This window comes from Dromaius novaehollandiae, chromosome 9 (genome assembly GCF_036370855.1).
Source record: "Dromaius novaehollandiae isolate bDroNov1 chromosome 9, bDroNov1.hap1, whole genome shotgun sequence".
In the NCBI taxonomy this organism is placed as follows: domain Eukaryota; kingdom Metazoa; phylum Chordata; class Aves; order Casuariiformes; family Dromaiidae; genus Dromaius; species Dromaius novaehollandiae.
In genome coordinates this window covers 34,317,034-34,335,192 of record NC_088106.1, presented here as the reverse complement: position 1 = coordinate 34,335,192, position 18,159 = coordinate 34,317,034, and positions in this window count along the sequence as shown.

The following is an 18,159-nucleotide window of genomic DNA, read 5'->3' as shown; positions in this document are numbered from 1 at the left end:
TTTTGCATTGTAGCAGCCTCCGAGTGCCTTTTCTTCCAGTGCAGGGGCCTCCGAGTGCCTTTGTTTCTGGTGCAGGAGCCTCCGAGTGCCTTTCTTTCCAGTGTATAGGCTTGCAAGTGCCTCTTTTTCCAGTGCAGGAGCCTCCAAGTGCCTTTTTTGGTGGTGCAGGGCCCTCCGAGTGCCTTGTTTCACATTGTAGCAGCCCCCGAGTGCCTTTTTTTGTGCTGTTGGAGCCACTGAGTACCTTTTCTTGTGGTTCCGGGGCCTCCGAGTGCTGTTATTTTGGGGTGTGTGGTCCTCCATGTATCTTTTATTTGCGATGTAGTGGCCCCGAGTGCCTTTTCTTGTGGTTCAGGGGCCTCCGAGTGCCTTCTTTTGTGGTGCAGGGCCCTCCAAGTGACTTTTTTTGCATTGTAGCAGCCTCCGAGTGCCTTTTTTGTGGTGCACTGGCCTCCAAGTGCCTTTTCTTCCAGTGCAGGGGCCTCCGAGTGCCTTTCTCTACCGTGTAGCAGCATCCGAGTGCCTTGGTTTGTGGTGCAGGGCCCTCCGAGTGCCTTTCCTTCCGGTGTAGGGGCATCCGAGTGCCTGTTTTCGCATTGTAGCAGCCTCCAAGAGCCTTTTTTTGTGCTGTTGGGGCCACCGAGTGCCTTTCTTTCCAGTGTACAGGCCTCCAAGAGCCTCTTTTTCCAGTGCAGGGGCCTCCAAGTGCCTTTATTTCCAGTGTACAGGCCTCCAAGTGCCTCTTTTCCCAGTGCAGGAGCCTCCGAGTGCCTTTTTTGGTGGTGCCGGGCCCTCCGAGTGCCTTGTTTCACATTGTAGCAGCCCCCGAGTGCCTTTTTTGTGCTGTAGGAGCCACTGAGTGCCTTTCCTTCTGGTTCAGGGGCCTCCGAGTGCTGTTATTTTGGGGTGTGTGGTCCTCCATGTACCTTTTTCTTGCGGTGTAGTGGCCCCGAGTGCCTTTTCTTGTGGTTCAGGGGCCTCCGAGTGCCTTCTTTTGTGGTGCAGGGCCCTCCAAGTGCCTTTGTTTCTGGTGCAGGGCCCTCCAAGTGCCTTTTTTTGCATTGTAGCAGCCCCCAAGTGCCTTTTTTTGTGGTGTAGGGGCCTCCGAGTGCCTTTTTTTTCCAGTGTAGGGGCAGCCGAGTGCCTTTTTTTGTGGTGAAGGGGCCTCTGAGTGCATATTTTTCCGTTGCAGGTGCCTCCGAGTGCCTTTCTCTGCGGTGTAGCAGCCTCCGAGTGCCTTTGCTTGTGGTGCAGGGGCCTCCGAGTGCCTTTGCTTGTGGTGCAGGGGCCTCCGAGTGCCTTTGCTTGTGGTGCAGGGGCCTCCGAGTGCCTTTCTTTTGTGGTGCAGGGGCCTCCGAGTGCCTTTCTTTTGTGGTGTCGGGGCCTCCGAGTGCATTTTTTTTTGCGGTGCACTGGCCTCCAAGTGCCCTGTTTTTCAGTGCACTGGCCTCCGAGTGCCTTTTTTTGCGGTGTGGAGGCCTCCGAGTGGCTTTTTTTGCAGTGCAGGGGCTACTGAGTGCCTTTTTTTGCAGTGTAGTAGCCTCTGAGTCCTTTTTCTGCAGTGCAGTAGCCTCCAAGTGCCTTTTTTCTGCGGCGGAGGGCCCTCCGAGTGCCTTTTCTTGCAGTGTAGGGGCCTCCAAGTGCCTTCTTTTGTGGTGCAGGAGCCTCCAAGTGCCTTTATTTCCGGTGTACAGGCCTGCAAGTGCCTCTTTTTCCAGTGCAGGAGCCTCCGAGTGCTTTTTTTTGTGGTGCAGGGCCCTCCGAGTGCCTTGTTTCGCGTTGTAGCAGCCTCCGAGTGCCTCTCTTTTCGCATTGTAGCAGCCCCGAGAGCCTTTCTTTGTGGTGTCGGGGCCACCAAGTGCCCTTTTTTGCGGTGCAGGGGCCTCAGGGTGCATTTTTTTGCAGTGTAGTAGCCTCCAAGTGCCTTTTTTTGCAATGTAGGGGCTTCCGAGTGCCTTTTTTTGTGGTGCAGGGGCCTCCGAGTGCCTTTATTTCCAGTGTACAGGCCTGCAAGTGCCTCTTTTTCCAGTGCAGGAGCCTCCGAGTGCCTTTTTAGGTGGTGCAGGCCCTCTGAGTGACTTTTTTGCAATGAAGGGGCCTCTGAGTGCCTTTATTTCCAGTGTACAGGCCTCCAAGTGCCTCTTTTTCCAGTGCAGGAGCCTCCGAGTGCCTTTCTTTCCAGTGTACAGGCTTGCAAGTGCCTCTTTTTCCAGTGCAGGAGCCTCCAAGTGCCTTTTTTGGTGGTGCAGGGCCCTCCGAGTGCCTTGTTTCACATTGTAGCAGCCCCCGAGTGCCTTTTTTTGTGCTGTTGGAGCCACTGAGTACCTTTTCTTGTGGTTCTGGGGCCTCCGAGTGCTGTTATTTTGGGGTGTGTGGTCCTCCATGTATCTTTTATTTGCGATGTAGTGGCCCCGAGTGCCTTTTCTTGTGGTTCAGGGGCCTCCGAGTGCCTTCTTTTGTGGTGCAGGGCCCTCCAAGTGACTTTTTTTTGCATTGTAGCAGCCCCCGAGTGCCTTTTTTGTGGTGCACTGGCCTCCAAGTGCCTTTTCTTCCCGTGCAGGGGCCTCCGAGTGCCTTTGTTTCTGGTGCAGGGGCCTCCGAGTGCCTTTTTTGTGGTGCACTGGCCTCCAAGTGCCTTTTCTTCCAGTGCAGGGGCCTCCGAGTGCCTTTCTCTACCGTGTAGCAGCATCCGAGTGCCTTGGTTTGTGGTGCAGGGCCCTCCGAGTGCCTTTCCTTCCGGTGTAGGGGCATCCGAGTGCCTGTTTTCGCATTGTAGCAGCCTCCAAGAGCCTTTTTTTGTGCTTTCGGGGCCACCGAGTGCCTTTCTTTCCAGTGTACAGGCCTCCAAGAGCCTCTTTTTCCAGTGCAGGGGCCTCCAAGTGCCTTTCTTTCCAGTGTACAGGCCTCCAAGTGCCTCTTTTCCCAGTGCAGGAGCCTCCGAGTGCCTTTTTTGGTGGTGCCGGGCCCTCCGAGTGCCTTGTTTCACATTGTAGCAGCCCCCGAGTGCCTTTTTTGTGCTGTAGGAGCCACTGAGTGCCTTTCCTTCTGGTTCAGGGGCCTCCGAGTGCTGTTATTTTGGGGTGTGTGGTCCTCCATGTACCTTTTTCTTGTGGCGTAGTGGCCCCGAGTGCCTTTTCTTGTGGTTCAGGGGCCTCCGAGTGCCTTCTTTTGTGGTGCAGGTCCCTCCAAGTGCCTTTGTTTCTGGTGCAGGGCCCTCCAAGTGCCTTTTTTTGCATTGTAGCAGCCCCCAAGTGCCTTTTTTTGTGGTGTAGGGGCCTCCGAGTGCCTTTTTTTTCCAGTGTAGGGGCAGCCGAGTGCCTTTTTTTTCTGGTGAAGGGGCCTCTGAGTGCATATTTTTCCGTTGCAGGTGCCTCCGAGTGCCTTTCTCTGTGGTGTAGCAGCCTCCGAGTGCCTTTGCTTGTGGTGCAGGGGCCTCCGAGTGCCTTTGCTTGTGGTGCAGGGGCCTCCGAGTGCCTTTGCTTGTGGTGCAGGGGCCTCCGAGTGCCTTTCTTTTGTGCTGTAGGGGCCTCCGAGTGCCTTTCTTTTGTGCTGTAGGGGCCTCCGAGTGCATTTTTTTTTGCGGTGCACTGGCCTCCAAGTGCCCTGTTTTTCAGTGCACTGGCCTCCGAGTGCCTTTTTTTGCGGTGTGGAGGCCTCCGAGTGGCTTTTTTTGCAGTGCAGGGGCTACTGAGTGCCTTTTTTTGCAGTGTAGTAGCCTCTGAGTCCTTTTTCTGCAGTGCAGTAGCCTCCAAGTGCCTTTTTTCTGCGGCGGAGGGCCCTCCGAGTGCCTTTTCTTGCAGTGTAGGGGCCTCCAAGTGCCTTTTTTTGTGGTGCAGGGGCCTCCGAGTGCCTTTATTTCCAGTGTACAGGCCTGCAAGTGCCTCTTTTTCCAGTGCAGGAGCCTCCGAGTGCCTTTTTAGGTGGTGCAGGCCCTCTGAGTGACTTTTTTGCAATGAAAGGGCCTCTGAGTGCCTTTATTTCCAGTGTACAGGCCTCCAAGTGCCTCTTTTTCCAGTGCAGGAGCCTCCGAGTGCCTTTCTTTCCAGTGTACAGGCTTGCAAGTGCCTCTTTTTCCAGTGCAGGAGCCTCCAAGTGCCTTTTTTGGTGGTGCAGGGCCCTCCGAGTGCCTTGTTTCACATTGTAGCAGTCCCCGAGTGCCTTTTTTTGTGCTGTTGGAGCCACTGAGTACCTTTTCTTGTGGTTCCGGGGCCTCCGAGTGCTGTTATTTTGGGGTGTGTGGTCCTCCATGTATCTTTTATTTGCGATGTAGTGGCCCCGAGTGCCTTTTCTTGTGGTGCACAGGCCTCCGAGTGCCTTCTTTTGTGGTGCAGGGCCCTCCAAGTGACTTTTTTTGCATTGTAGCAGCCCCCGAGTGCCTTTTTTGTGGTGCACTGGCCTCCAAGTGCCTTTTCTTCCCGTGCAGGGGCCTCCGAGTGCCTTTGTTTCTGGTGCAGGGGCCTCCGAGTGCCTTTTTTGTGGTGCACTGGCCTCCAAGTGGCTTTTCTTCCAGTGCAGGAGCCTCCGAGTGCCTTTCTTTCCAGTGTACAGGCTTGCAAGTGCCTCTTTTTCCAGTGCAGGAGCCTCCAAGTGCCTTTTTTGGTGGTGCAGGGCCCTCCGAGTGCCTTGTTTCACATTGTAGCAGTCCCCGAGTGCCTTTTTTTGTGCTGTTGGAGCCACTGAGTACCTTTTCTTGTGGTTCCGGGGCCTCCGAGTGCTGTTATTTTGGGGTGTGTGGTCCTCCATGTATCTTTTATTTGCGATGTAGTGGCCCCGAGTGCCTTTTCTTGTGGTTCAGGGGCCTCTGAGTGCCTTCTTTTGTGGTGCAGGGCCCTCCAAGTGACTTTTTTTGCATTGTAGCAGCCTCCGAGTGCCTTTTCTTCCAGTGCAGGGGCCTCCGAGTGCCTTTGTTTCTGGTGCAGGAGCCTCCGAGTGCCTTTCTTTCCAGTGTATAGGCTTGCAAGTGCCTCTTTTTCCAGTGCAGGAGCCTCCAAGTGCCTTTTTTGGTGGTGCAGGGCCCTCCGAGTGCCTTGTTTCACATTGTAGCAGCCCCCGAGTGCCTTTTTTTGTGCTGTTGGAGCCACTGAGTACCTTTTCTTGTGGTTCCGGGGCCTCCGAGTGCTGTTATTTTGGGGTGTGTGGTCCTCCATGTATCTTTTATTTGCGATGTAGTGGCCCCGAGTGCCTTTTCTTGTGGTTCAGGGGCCTCCGAGTGCCTTCTTTTGTGGTGCAGGGCCCTCCAAGTGACTTTTTTTGCATTGTAGCAGCCTCCGAGTGCCTTTTTTGTGGTGCACTGGCCTCCAAGTGCCTTTTCTTCCAGTGCAGGGGCCTCCGAGTGCCTTTCTCTACCGTGTAGCAGCATCCGAGTGCCTTGGTTTGTGGTGCAGGGCCCTCCGAGTGCCTTTCCTTCCGGTGTAGGGGCATCCGAGTGCCTGTTTTCGCATTGTAGCAGCCTCCAAGAGCCTTTTTTTGTGCTGTTGGGGCCACCGAGTGCCTTTCTTTCCAGTGTACAGGCCTCCAAGAGCCTCTTTTTCCAGTGCAGGGGCCTCCAAGTGCCTTTCTTTCCAGTGTACAGGCCTCCAAGTGCCTCTTTTCCCAGTGCAGGAGCCTCCAAGTGCCTTTTTTGGTGGTGCCGGGCCCTCCGAGTGCCTTGTTTCACATTGTAGCAGCCCCCGAGTGCCTTTTTTGTGCTGTAGGAGCCACTGAGTGCCTTTCCTTCTGGTTCAGGGGCCTCCGAGTGCTGTTATTTTGGGGTGTGTGGTCCTCCATGTACCTTTTTCTTGCGGTGTAGTGGCCCCGAGTGCCTTTTCTTGTGGTTCAGGGGCCTCCGAGTGCCTTCTTTTGTGGTGCAGGGCCCTCCAAGTGCCTTTGTTTCTGGTGCAGGGCCCTCCAAGTGCCTTTTTTTGCATTGTAGCAGCCCCCAAGTGCCTTTTTTTGTGGTGTAGGGGCCTCCGAGTGCCTTTTTTTTCCAGTGTAGGGGCAGCCGAGTGCCTTTTTTTGTGGTGAAGGGGCCTCTGAGTGCATATTTTTCCGTTGCAGGTGCCTCCGAGTGCCTTTCTCTGCGGTGTAGCAGCCTCCGAGTGCCTTTGCTTGTGGTGCAGGGGCCTCCGAGTGCCTTTGCTTGTGGTGCAGGGGCCTCCGAGTGCCTTTGCTTGTGGTGCAGGGGCCTCCGAGTGCCTTTCTTTTGTGGTGCAGGGGCCTCCGAGTGCCTTTCTTTTGTGGTGTCGGGGCCTCCGAGTGCATTTTTTTTTGCGGTGCACTGGCCTCCAAGTGCCCTGTTTTTCAGTGCACTGGCCTCCGAGTGCCTTTTTTTGCGGTGTGGAGGCCTCCGAGTGGCTTTTTTTGCAGTGCAGGGGCTACTGAGTGCCTTTTTTTGCAGTGTAGTAGCCTCTGAGTCCTTTTTCTGCAGTGCAGTAGCCTCCAAGTGCCTTTTTTCTGCGGCGGAGGGCCCTCCGAGTGCCTTTTCTTGCAGTGTAGGGGCCTCCAAGTGCCTTCTTTTGTGGTGCAGGAGCCTCCAAGTGCCTTTATTTCCGGTGTACAGGCCTGCAAGTGCCTCTTTTTCCAGTGCAGGAGCCTCCGAGTGTTTTTTTTTGTGGTGCAGGGCCCTCCGAGTGCCTTGTTTCGCGTTGTAGCAGCCTCCGAGTGCCTCTCTTTTCGCATTGTAGCAGCCCCGAGAGCCTTTCTTTGTGGTGTCGGGGCCACCAAGTGCCCTTTTTTGCGGTGCAGGGGCCTCAGGGTGCATTTTTTTGCAGTGTAGTAGCCTCCAAGTGCCTTTTTTTGCAATGTAGGGGCTTCTGAGTGCCTTTTTTTGTGGTGCAGGGGCCTCCGAGTGCCTTTATTTCCAGTGTACAGGCCTGCAAGTGCCTCTTTTTCCAGTGCAGGAGCCTCCGAGTGCCTTTTTAGGTGGTGCAGGCCCTCTGAGTGACTTTTTTGCAATGAAGGGGCCTCTGAGTGCCTTTATTTCCAGTGTACAGGCCTCCAAGTGCCTCTTTTTCCAGTGCAGGAGCCTCCGAGTGCCTTTCTTTCCAGTGTACAGGCTTGCAAGTGCCTCTTTTTCCAGTGCAGGAGCCTCCAAGTGCCTTTTTTGGTGGTGCAGGGCCCTCCGAGTGCCTTGTTTCACATTGTAGCAGCCCCCGAGTGCCTTTTTTTGTGCTGTTGGAGCCACTGAGTACCTTTTCTTGTGGTTCTGGGGCCTCCGAGTGCTGTTATTTTGGGGTGTGTGGTCCTCCATGTATCTTTTATTTGCGATGTAGTGGCCCCGAGTGCCTTTTCTTGTGGTTCAGGGGCCTCCGAGTGCCTTCTTTTGTGGTGCAGGGCCCTCCAAGTGACTTTTTTTTGCATTGTAGCAGCCCCCGAGTGCCTTTTTTGTGGTGCACTGGCCTCCAAGTGCCTTTTCTTCCCGTGCAGGGGCCTCCGAGTGCCTTTGTTTCTGGTGCAGGGGCCTCCGAGTGCCTTTTTTGTGGTGCACTGGCCTCCAAGTGCCTTTTCTTCCAGTGCAGGGGCCTCCGAGTGCCTTTCTCTACCGTGTAGCAGCATCCGAGTGCCTTGGTTTGTGGTGCAGGGCCCTCCGAGTGCCTTTCCTTCCGGTGTAGGGGCATCCGAGTGCCTGTTTTCGCATTGTAGCAGCCTCCAAGAGCCTTTTTTTGTGCTTTCGGGGCCACCGAGTGCCTTTCTTTCCAGTGTACAGGCCTCCAAGAGCCTCTTTTTCCAGTGCAGGGGCCTCCAAGTGCCTTTCTTTCCAGTGTACAGGCCTCCAAGTGCCTCTTTTCCCAGTGCAGGAGCCTCCGAGTGCCTTTTTTGGTGGTGCCGGGCCCTCCGAGTGCCTTGTTTCACATTGTAGCAGCCCCCGAGTGCCTTTTTTGTGCTGTAGGAGCCACTGAGTGCCTTTCCTTCTGGTTCAGGGGCCTCCGAGTGCTGTTATTTTGGGGTGTGTGGTCCTCCATGTACCTTTTTCTTGTGGCGTAGTGGCCCCGAGTGCCTTTTCTTGTGGTTCAGGGGCCTCCGAGTGCCTTCTTTTGTGGTGCAGGGCCCTCCAAGTGCCTTTGTTTCTGGTGCAGGGCCCTCCAAGTGCCTTTTTTTGCATTGTAGCAGCCCCCAAGTGCCTTTTTTTGTGGTGTAGGGGCCTCCGAGTGCCTTTTTTTTCCAGTGTAGGGGCAGCCGAGTGCCTTTTTTTTCTGGTGAAGGGGCCTCTGAGTGCATATTTTTCCGTTGCAGGTGCCTCCGAGTGCCTTTCTCTGTGGTGTAGCAGCCTCCGAGTGCCTTTGCTTGTGGTGCAGGGGCCTCCGAGTGCCTTTGCTTGTGGTGCAGGGGCCTCCGAGTGCCTTTGCTTGTGGTGCAGGGGCCTCCGAGTGCCTTTCTTTTGTGCTGTAGGGGCCTCCGAGTGCCTTTCTTTTGTGCTGTAGGGGCCTCCGAGTGCATTTTTTTTTGCGGTGCACTGGCCTCCAAGTGCCCTGTTTTTCAGTGCACTGGCCTCCGAGTGCCTTTTTTTGCGGTGTGGAGGCCTCCGAGTGGCTTTTTTTGCAGTGCAGGGGCTACTGAGTGCCTTTTTTTGCAGTGTAGTAGCCTCTGAGTCCTTTTTCTGCAGTGCAGTAGCCTCCAAGTGCCTTTTTTCTGCGGCGGAGGGCCCTCCGAGTGCCTTTTCTTGCAGTGTAGGGGCCTCCAAGTGCCTTTTTTTGTGGTGCAGGGGCCTCCGAGTGCCTTTATTTCCAGTGTACAGGCCTGCAAGTGCCTCTTTTTCCAGTGCAGGAGCCTCCGAGTGCCTTTTTAGGTGGTGCAGGCCCTCTGAGTGACTTTTTTGCAATGAAGGGGCCTCTGAGTGCCTTTATTTCCAGTGTACAGGCCTCCAAGTGCCTCTTTTTCCAGTGCAGGAGCCTCCGAGTGCCTTTCTTTCCAGTGTACAGGCTTGCAAGTGCCTCTTTTTCCAGTGCAGGAGCCTCCAAGTGCCTTTTTTGGTGGTGCAGGGCCCTCCGAGTGCCTTGTTTCACATTGTAGCAGTCCCCGAGTGCCTTTTTTTGTGCTGTTGGAGCCACTGAGTACCTTTTCTTGTGGTTCCGGGGCCTCCGAGTGCTGTTATTTTGGGGTGTGTGGTCCTCCATGTATCTTTTATTTGCGATGTAGTGGCCCCGAGTGCCTTTTCTTGTGGTGCACAGGCCTCCGAGTGCCTTCTTTTGTGGTGCAGGGCCCTCCAAGTGACTTTTTTTGCATTGTAGCAGCCCCCGAGTGCCTTTTTTGTGGTGCACTGGCCTCCAAGTGCCTTTTCTTCCCGTGCAGGGGCCTCCGAGTGCCTTTGTTTCTGGTGCAGGGGCCTCCGAGTGCCTTTTTTGTGGTGCACTGGCCTCCAAGTGGCTTTTCTTCCAGTGCAGGAGCCTCCGAGTGCCTTTCTTTCCAGTGTACAGGCTTGCAAGTGCCTCTTTTTCCAGTGCAGGAGCCTCCAAGTGCCTTTTTTGGTGGTGCAGGGCCCTCCGAGTGCCTTGTTTCACATTGTAGCAGTCCCCGAGTGCCTTTTTTTGTGCTGTTGGAGCCACTGAGTACCTTTTCTTGTGGTTCCGGGGCCTCCGAGTGCTGTTATTTTGGGGTGTGTGGTCCTCCATGTATCTTTTATTTGCGATGTAGTGGCCCCGAGTGCCTTTTCTTGTGGTTCAGGGGCCTCTGAGTGCCTTCTTTTGTGGTGCAGGGCCCTCCAAGTGACTTTTTTTGCATTGTAGCAGCCTCCGAGTGCCTTTTCTTCCAGTGCAGGGGCCTCCGAGTGCCTTTGTTTCTGGTGCAGGGGCCTCCGAGTGCCTTTGTTTCTGGTGCAGGGGCAGCTGAGTGCCTTTCTTTTGTGGTGTAGGGGCCTCCGAGTGCCTTTTCTTGTGGTTCAGGGGCCTCTGAGTGCCTTGTTTCACATTGTAGCAGCCCTCAAGAGCCTTTTTTTGTGCTGTAGGGGCCACTGAGTGCCTTTTCTTGTGGTGCACTGGCCTCCAAGTTCCTTTTATTCCAGTGTAGGGGCCTCCGAGTGCCTTGGTTTGTGGTGCACAGGCCTCCGAGTGCCTTTTATTCCAGTGTAGGGGCCTCCGAGTGCCTTTTTTGGTGGTGCACTGGCCTCCAAGTGCCTTTTCTTCCAGTGCTGGGGCCTCCGAGTGCCTTTCTCTACCGTGTAGCAGCATCCGAGTGCCTTGGTTTATGGTGCAGGGCCCTCCGAGTGCCTTTCCTTCCGGTGTAGGGGCATCTGAGTGCCTGTTTTCGCATTGTAGCAGCCTCCAAGAGCCTTTTTTGTGCTGTCGGGGCCACCGAGTGCCTTTCTTTCCAGTGTACAGGCCTCCAAGTGCCTCTTTTTCCAGTGCAGGGGCCTCCAAGTGCCTTTCTTTCCAGTGTACAGGCCTCCAAGTGCCTCTTTTCCCAGTGCAGGAGCCTCCGAGTGCCTTTTTTGGTGGTGCCGGGCCCTCCGAGTGCCTTGTTTCACGTTGTAGCAGCCCCCGAGTGCCTTTTTTGTGCTGTAGGAGCCACTGAGTGCCTTTCCTTCTGGTTCAGGGGCCTCCGAGTGCTGTTATTTTGGGGTGTGTGGTCCTCCATGTACCTTTTTCTTGCGGTGTAGTGGCCCTGAGTGCCTTTTCTTGTGGTTCAGGGGCCTCCGAGTGCCTTCTTTTGTGGTGCAGGGCCCTCCAAGTGCCTTTGTTTCTGGTGCAGGGCCCTCCAAGTGCCTTTTTTTGCATTGTAGCAGCCCCCAAGTGCCTTTTTTTGTGGTGTAGGGGCCTCCGAGTGCCTTTTTTTTCCAGTGTAGGGGCAGCCGAGTGCCTTTTTTTGTGGTGAAGGGGCCTCCGAGTGCATATTTTTCCGTTGCAGGTGCCTCCGAGTGCCTTTCTCTGCGGTGTAGCAGCCTCCGAGTGCCTTTGCTTGTGGTGCAGGGGCCTCTGAGTTCCTTTGCTTGTGGTGCAGGTGCCTCCGATTGCCTTTGTTTCTGGTGCAGGGGCCTCCGAGTGCCTTTCTTTTGTGCTGTAGGGGCCTCCGAGTGCCTTTCTTTTGTGGTGTCGGGGCGTCTGAGTGCATTTTTTTTTGCGGTGCACTGGCCTCCAAGTGCCCTGTTTTTCAGTGCACTGGCCTCCGAGTGCCTTTTTTTGCGGTGTGGAGGCCTCTGAGTGCCTTTTTTGGCGGTGCAGGGGCTACTGAGTGCCTTTTTCTGCGGCGAAGGGCCCTCCGAGTGCCTTTGTTTCTGGTGCAGGGGCCTCCGAGTGCCTTTCTTTTGTGCTGTAGCGGCCTCAGCGTGCCTTTCTTTTTGCGGTGCACTGGCCTCCAAGTGCCCTGTTTTTCAGTGCACTGGCCTCCGAGTGCCTTTTTTTGCGGTGTGGAGGCCTCCGAGTGGCTTTTTTTGCAGTGCAGGGGCTACTGAGTGCCTTTTTTTGCAGTGTAGTAGCCTCTGAGTGCCTTTTTCTGCAGTGCAGTAGCCTCCAAGTGCCTTTTTTCTGCGGCGAAGGGCCCTCCAAGTGCCTTTTCTTGCAGTGTAGGGGCCTCCAAGTGCCTTCTTTTGTGGTGCAGGAGCCTCCAAGTGCCTTTATTTCCGGTGTACAGGCCTCCAAGTGCCTCTTTTTCCAGTGCAGGAGCCTCCGAGTGCTTTTTTTTGTGGTGCAGGGCCCTCCGAGTGCCTTGTTTCGCGTTGTAGCAGCCTCCGAGTGCCTCTCTTTTCGCATTGTAGCAGCCCCTGAGAGCCTTTCTTTGTGGTGTCGGGGCCACCAAGTGCCCTTTTTTGCGGTGCAGGGGCCTCAGGGTGCATTTTTTTGCAGTGTAGTAGCCTCCAAGTGCCTTTTTTTGCAATGTAGGGGCTTCCGAGTGCCTTTTTTTGTGGTGCAGGGGCCTCCGAGTGCCTTTATTTCCAGTGTACAGGCCTGCAAGTGCCTCTTTTTCCAGTGCAGGAGCCTCCGAGTGCCTTTTTAGGTGGTGCAGGCCCTCTGAGTGACTTTTTTGCAATGAAGGGGCCTCTGAGTGCCTTTATTTCCAGTGTACAGGCCTCCAAGTGCCTCTTTTTCCAGTGCAGGAGCCTCCGAGTGCCTTTCTTTCCAGTGTACAGGCTTGCAAGTGCCTCTTTTTCCAGTGCAGGAGCCTCCAAGTGCCTTTTTTGGTGGTGCAGGGCCCTCCGAGTGCCTTGTTTCACATTGTAGCAGTCCCCGAGTGCCTTTTTTTGTGCTGTTGGAGCCACTGAGTACCTTTTCTTGTGGTTCCGGGGCCTCCGAGTGCTGTTATTTTGGGGTGTGTGGTCCTCCATGTATCTTTTATTTGCGATGTAGTGGCCCCGAGTGCCTTTTCTTGTGGTTCAGGGGCCTCCGAGTGCCTTCTTTTGTGGTGCAGGGCCCTCCAAGTGACTTTTTTTGCATTGTAGCAGCCTCCGAGTGCCTTTTTTGTGGTGCACTGGCCTCCAAGTGCCTTTTCTTCCAGTGCAGGGGCCTCCGAGTGCCTTTGTTTCTGGTGCAGGGGCAGCTGAGTGCCTTTGTTTCTGGTGCAGGGGCAGCTGAGTGCCTTTCTTTTGTGGTGTAGGGGCCTCCGAGTGCCTTTTCTTGTGGTTCAGGGGCCTCTGAGTGCCTTGTTTCACATTGTAGCAGCCCTCAAGAGCCTTTTTTTGTGCTGTAGGGGCCACTGAGTGCCTTTTCTTGTGGTGCACTGGCCTCCAAGTTCCTTTTATTCCAGTGTAGGGGCCTCCGAGTGCCTTGGTTTGTGGTGCACAGGCCTCCGAGTGCCTTTTCTTGCAGTGTAGGGGCATCCGAGTGCCTTTTTTGTGGTGCACTGGCCTCCAAGTGCCTTTTCTTCCAGTGCAGGGGCCTCCGAGTGCCTTTCTCTACCGTGTAGCAGCATCCGAGTGCCTTGGTTTGTGGTGCAGGGCCCTCCGAGTGCCTTTTTTGGTGGTGCCGGGCCCTCCGCGTGCCTTGTTTCACATTGTAGCAGCCCCCGAGTGCCTTTTTTGTGCTGTAGGAGCCACTGAGTGCCTTTCCTTCTGGTTCAGGGGCCTCCGAGTGCTGTTATTTTGGGGTGTGTGGTCCTCCATGTACCTTTTTCTTGCGGTGTAGTGGCCCCGAGTGCCTTTTCTTGTGGTTCAGGGGCCTCCGAGTGCCTTCTTTTGTGGTGCAGGGCCCTCCAAGTGCCTTTGTTTCTGGTGCAGGGCCCTCCAAGTGCCTTTTTTTGCATTGTAGCAGCCCCCAAGTGCCTTTGTTTCTGGTGCAGGGCCCTCCAAGTGCCTTTTTTTGCATTGTAGCAGCCCCCAAGTGCCTTTGTTTCTGGTGCAGGGCCCTCCAAGTGCCTTTTTTTTCCAGTGTAGGGGCAGCCGAGTGCCTTTTTTTGTGGTGAAGGGGCCTCTGAGTGCATATTTTTCCGTTGCAGGTGCCTCCGAGTGCCTTTCTCTGCGGTGTAGCAGCCTCCGAGTGCCTTTGTTTCTGGTGCAGGGGCCTCCGAGTGCCTTTGTTTCTGGTGCAGGGGCCTCCGAGTGCCTTTGTTTCTGGTGCAGGGGCCTCCGAGTGCCTTTCTTTTGTGCTGTAGGGGCCTCAGAGTGCCTTTCTTTTGTGGTGTCGGGGCCTCTGAGTGCATTTTTTTTTGCGGTGCACTGGCCTCCAAGTGCCCTGTTTTTCAGTGCACTGGCCTCCGAGTGCCTTTTTTTGCGGTGTGGAGGCCTCTGAGTGCCTTTTTTGGCGGTGCAGGGGCTACTGAGTGCCTTTTTCTGCGGCGAAGGGCCCTCCGAGTGCCTTTGTTTCTGGTGCAGGGGCCTCCGAGTGCCTTTGTTTCTGGTGCAGGGGCCTCCGAGTGCCTTTCTTTTGTGCTGTAGGGGCCTCCGAGTGCCTTTCTTTTTGCGGTGCACTGGTCTCCACGTGCCCTGTTTTTCAGTGCACTGGCCTCCAAGTGCCTTTTTTCTGCGGCGAAGGGCCCTCCAAGTGCCTTTTCTTGCAGTGTAGGGGCCCCCAAGTGCCTTCTTTTGTGGAGCAGTAGCCTCCAAGTGCCTTTATTTCCGGTGTACAGGCCTGCAAGTGCCTCTTTTTCCAGTGCAGGAGCCTCCGAGTGCTTTTTTTTGTGGTGCAGGGCCCTCCGAGTGCCTTGTTTCGCGTTGTAGCAGCCTCCGAGTGCCTCTCTTTTCGCATTGTAGCAGCCCCTGAGAGCCTTTCTTTGTGGTGTCGGGGCCACCAAGTGCCCTTTTTTGCGGTGCAGGGGCCTCAGGGTGCATTTTTTTGCAGTGTAGTAGCCTCCAAGTGCCTTTTTTTGCAATGTAGGGGCTTGCAAGTGCCTTTTTTTGTGGTGCAGGGGCCTCCGAGTGCCTTTATTTCCAGTGTACAGGCCTGCAAGTGCCTCTTTTTCCAGTGCAGGAGCCTCCGAGTGCCTTTCTTTCCAGTGTACAGGCTTGCAAGTGCCTCTTTTTCCAGTGCAGGAGCCTCCAAGTGCCTTTTTTGGTGGTGCAGGGCCCTCCGAGTGCCTTGTTTCACATTGTAGCAGCCCCCGAGTGCCTTTTTTTGTGCTGTTGGAGCCACTGAGTACCTTTTCTTGTGGTTCCGGGGCCTCCGAGTGCTGTTATTTTGGGGTGTGTGGTCCTCCATGTATCTTTTATTTGCGATGTAGTGGCCCCGAGTGCCTTTTCTTGTGGTTCAGGGGCCTCCGAGTGCCTTCTTTTGTGGTGCAGGGCCCTCCAAGTGACTTTTTTTGCATTGTAGCAGCCTCCGAGTGCCTTTTTTGTGGTGCACTGGCCTCCAAGTGCCTTTTCTTCCAGTGCAGGGGCCTCCGAGTGCCTTTCTCTACCGTGTAGCAGCATCCGAGTGCCTTGGTTTGTGGTGCAGGGCCCTCCGAGTGCCTTTCCTTCCGGTGTAGGGGCATCCGAGTGCCTGTTTTCGCATTGTAGCAGCCTCCAAGAGCCTTTTTTTGTGCTGTTGGGGCCACCGAGTGCCTTTCTTTCCAGTGTACAGGCCTCCAAGAGCCTCTTTTTCCAGTGCAGGGGCCTCCAAGTGCCTTTATTTCCAGTGTACAGGCCTCCAAGTGCCTCTTTTCCCAGTGCAGGAGCCTCCGAGTGCCTTTTTTGGTGGTGCCGGGCCCTCCGAGTGCCTTGTTTCACATTGTAGCAGCCCCCGAGTGCCTTTTTTTGTGCTGTAGGAGCCACTGAGTGCCTTTCCTTCTGGTTCAGGGGCCTCCGAGTGCTGTTATTTTGGGGTGTGTGGTCCTCCATGTACCTTTTTCTTGCGGTCTAGTGGCCCCGAGTGCCTTTTCTTGTGGTTCAGGGGCCTCCGAGTGCCTTCTTTTGTGGTGCAGGTCCCTCCAAGTGCCTTTGTTTCTGGTGCAGGGCCCTCCAAGTGCCTTTTTTTGCATTGTAGCAGCCCCCAAGTGCCTTTTTTTGTGGTGTAGGGGCCTCCAAGTGCCTTTTTTTTCCAGTGTAGGGGCAGCCGAGTGCCTTTCTTTGTGGTGAAGGGGCCTCTGAGTGCATATTTTTCCGTTGCAGGTGCCTCCGAGTGCCTTTCTCTGCGGTGTAGCAGCCTCCGAGTGCCTTTGCTTGTGGTGCAGGGGCCTCCGAGTGCCTTTGCTTGTGGTGCAGGGGCCTCCGAGTGCCTTTGTTTCTGGTGCAGGGGCCTCCAAGTGCCTTTCTTTTGTGCTGTAGGGGCCTCCGAGTGCCTTTCTTTTGTGGTGTCGGGGCCTCCGAGTGCATTTTTTTTTGCGGTGCACTGGCCTCCAAGTGCCCTGTTTTTCAGTGCACTGGCCTCCGAGTGCCTTTTTTTGCGGTGTGGAGGCCTCCGAGTGGCTTTTTTTGCAGTGCAGGGGCTACTGAGTGCCTTTTTTTGCAGTGTAGTAGCCTCTGAGTCCTTTTTCTGCAGTGCAGTAGCCTCCAAGTGCCTTTTTTCTGCGGCGGAGGGCCCTCCGAGTGCCTTTTCTTGCAGTGTAGGGGCCTCCAAGTGCCTTCTTTTGTGGTGCAGGAGCCTCCAAGTGCCTTTATTTCCGGTGTACAGGCCTGCAAGTGCCTCTTTTTCCAGTGCAGGAGCCTCCGAGTGTTTTTTTTTGTGGTGCAGGGCCCTCCGAGTGCCTTGTTTCGCGTTGTAGCAGCCTCCGAGTGCCTCTCTTTTCGCATTGTAGCAGCCCCGAGAGCCTTTCTTTGTGGTGTCGGGGCCACCAAGTGCCCTTTTTTGCGGTGCAGGGGCCTCAGGGTGCATTTTTTTGCAGTGTAGTAGCCTCCAAGTGCCTTTTTTTGCAATGTAGGGGCTTCCGAGTGCCTTTTTTTGTGGTGCAGGGGCCTCCGAGTGCCTTTATTTCCAGTGTACAGGCCTGCAAGTGCCTCTTTTTCCAGTGCAGGAGCCTCCGAGTGCCTTTTTAGGTGGTGCAGGCCCTCTGAGTGACTTTTTTGCAATGAAGGGGCCTCTGAGTGCCTTTATTTCCAGTGTACAGGCCTCCAAGTGCCTCTTTTTCCAGTGCAGGAGCCTCCGAGTGCCTTTCTTTCCAGTGTACAGGCCTCCAAGTGCCTCTTTTTCCAGTGCAGGAGCCTCCGAGTGCCTTTTTTGGTGGTGCAGGGCCCTCCGAGTGCCTTGTTTCACATTGTAGCAGCCCCCGAGTGCCTTTTTTTGTGCTGTTGGAGCCACTGAGTACCTTTTCTTGTGGTTCTGGGGCCTCCGAGTGCTGTTATTTTGGGGTGTGTGGTCCTCCATGTATCTTTTATTTGCGATGTAGTGGCCCCGAGTGCCTTTTCTTGTGGTTCAGGGGCCTCCGAGTGCCTTCTTTTGTGGTGCAGGGCCCTCCAAGTGACTTTTTTTGCATTGTAGCAGCCCCCGAGTGCCTTTTTTGTGGTGCACTGGCCTCCAAGTGCCTTTTCTTCCCGTGCAGGGGCCTCCGAGTGCCTTTGTTTCTGGTGCAGGGGCCTCCGAGTGCCTTTTTTGTGGTGCACTGGCCTCCAAGTGCCTTTTCTTCCAGTGCAGGGGCCTCCGAGTGCCTTTCTCTACCGTGTAGCAGCATCCGAGTGCCTTGGTTTGTGGTGCAGGGCCCTCCGAGTGCCTTTCCTTCCGGTGTAGGGGCATCCGAGTGCCTGTTTTCGCATTGTAGCAGCCTCCAAGAGCCTTTTTTTGTGCTGTCGGGGCCACCGAGTGCCTTTCTTTCCAGTGTACAGGCCTCCAAGAGCCTCTTTTTCCAGTGCAGGGGCCTCCAAGTGCCTTTATTTCCAGTGTACAGGCCTCCAAGTGCCTCTTTTCCCAGTGCAGGAGCCTCCGAGTGCCTTTTTTGGTGGTGCCGGGCCCTCCGAGTGCCTTGTTTCACATTGTAGCAGCCCCCGAGTGCCTTTTTTGTGCTGTAGGAGCCACTGAGCGCCTTTCCTTCTGGTTCAGGGGCCTCCGAGTGCTGTTATTTTGGGGTGTGTGGTCCTCCATGTACCTTTTTCTTGTGGCGTAGTGGCCCCGAGTGCCTTTTCTTGTGGTTCAGGGGCCTCCGAGTGCCTTCTTTTGTGGTGCAGGTCCCTCCAAGTGCCTTTGTTTCTGGTGCAGGGCCCTCCAAGTGCCTTTTTTTGCATTGTAGCAGCCCCCAAGTGCCTTTTTTTGTGGTGTAGGGGCCTCCGAGTGCCTTTTTTTTCCAGTGTAGGGGCAGCCGAGTGCCTTTTTTTTCTGGTGAAGGGGCCTCTGAGTGCATATTTTTCCGTTGCAGGTGCCTCCGAGTGCCTTTGCTTGTGGTGCAGGGGCCTCCGAGTGCCTTTGCTTGTGGTGCAGGGGCCTCCGAGTGCCTTTGCTTGTGGTGCAGGGGCCTCCGAGTGCCTTTCTTTTGTGCTGTAGGGGCCTCCGAGTGCCTTTCTTTTGTGGTGTCGGGGCCTCCGAGTGCATTTTTTTTTGCGGTGCACTGGCCTCCAAGTGCCCTGTTTTTCAGTGCACTGGCCTCCGAGTGCCTTTTTTTGCGGTGTGGAGGCCTCCGAGTGGCTTTTTTTGCAGTGCAGGGGCTACTGAGTGCCTTTTTTTGCAGTGTAGTAGCCTCTGAGTCCTTTTTCTGCAGTGCAGTAGCCTCCAAGTGCCTTTTTTCTGCGGCGGAGGGCCCTCCGAGTGCCTTTTCTTGCAGTGTAGGGGCCCCCAAGTGCCTTCTTTTGTGGTGCAGGAGCCTCCAAGTGCCTTTATTTCCGGTGTACAGGCCTGCAAGTGCCTCTTTTTCCAGTGCAGGAGCCTCCGAGTGCTTTTTTTTGTGGTGCAGGGCCCTCCGAGTGCCTTGTTTCGCGTT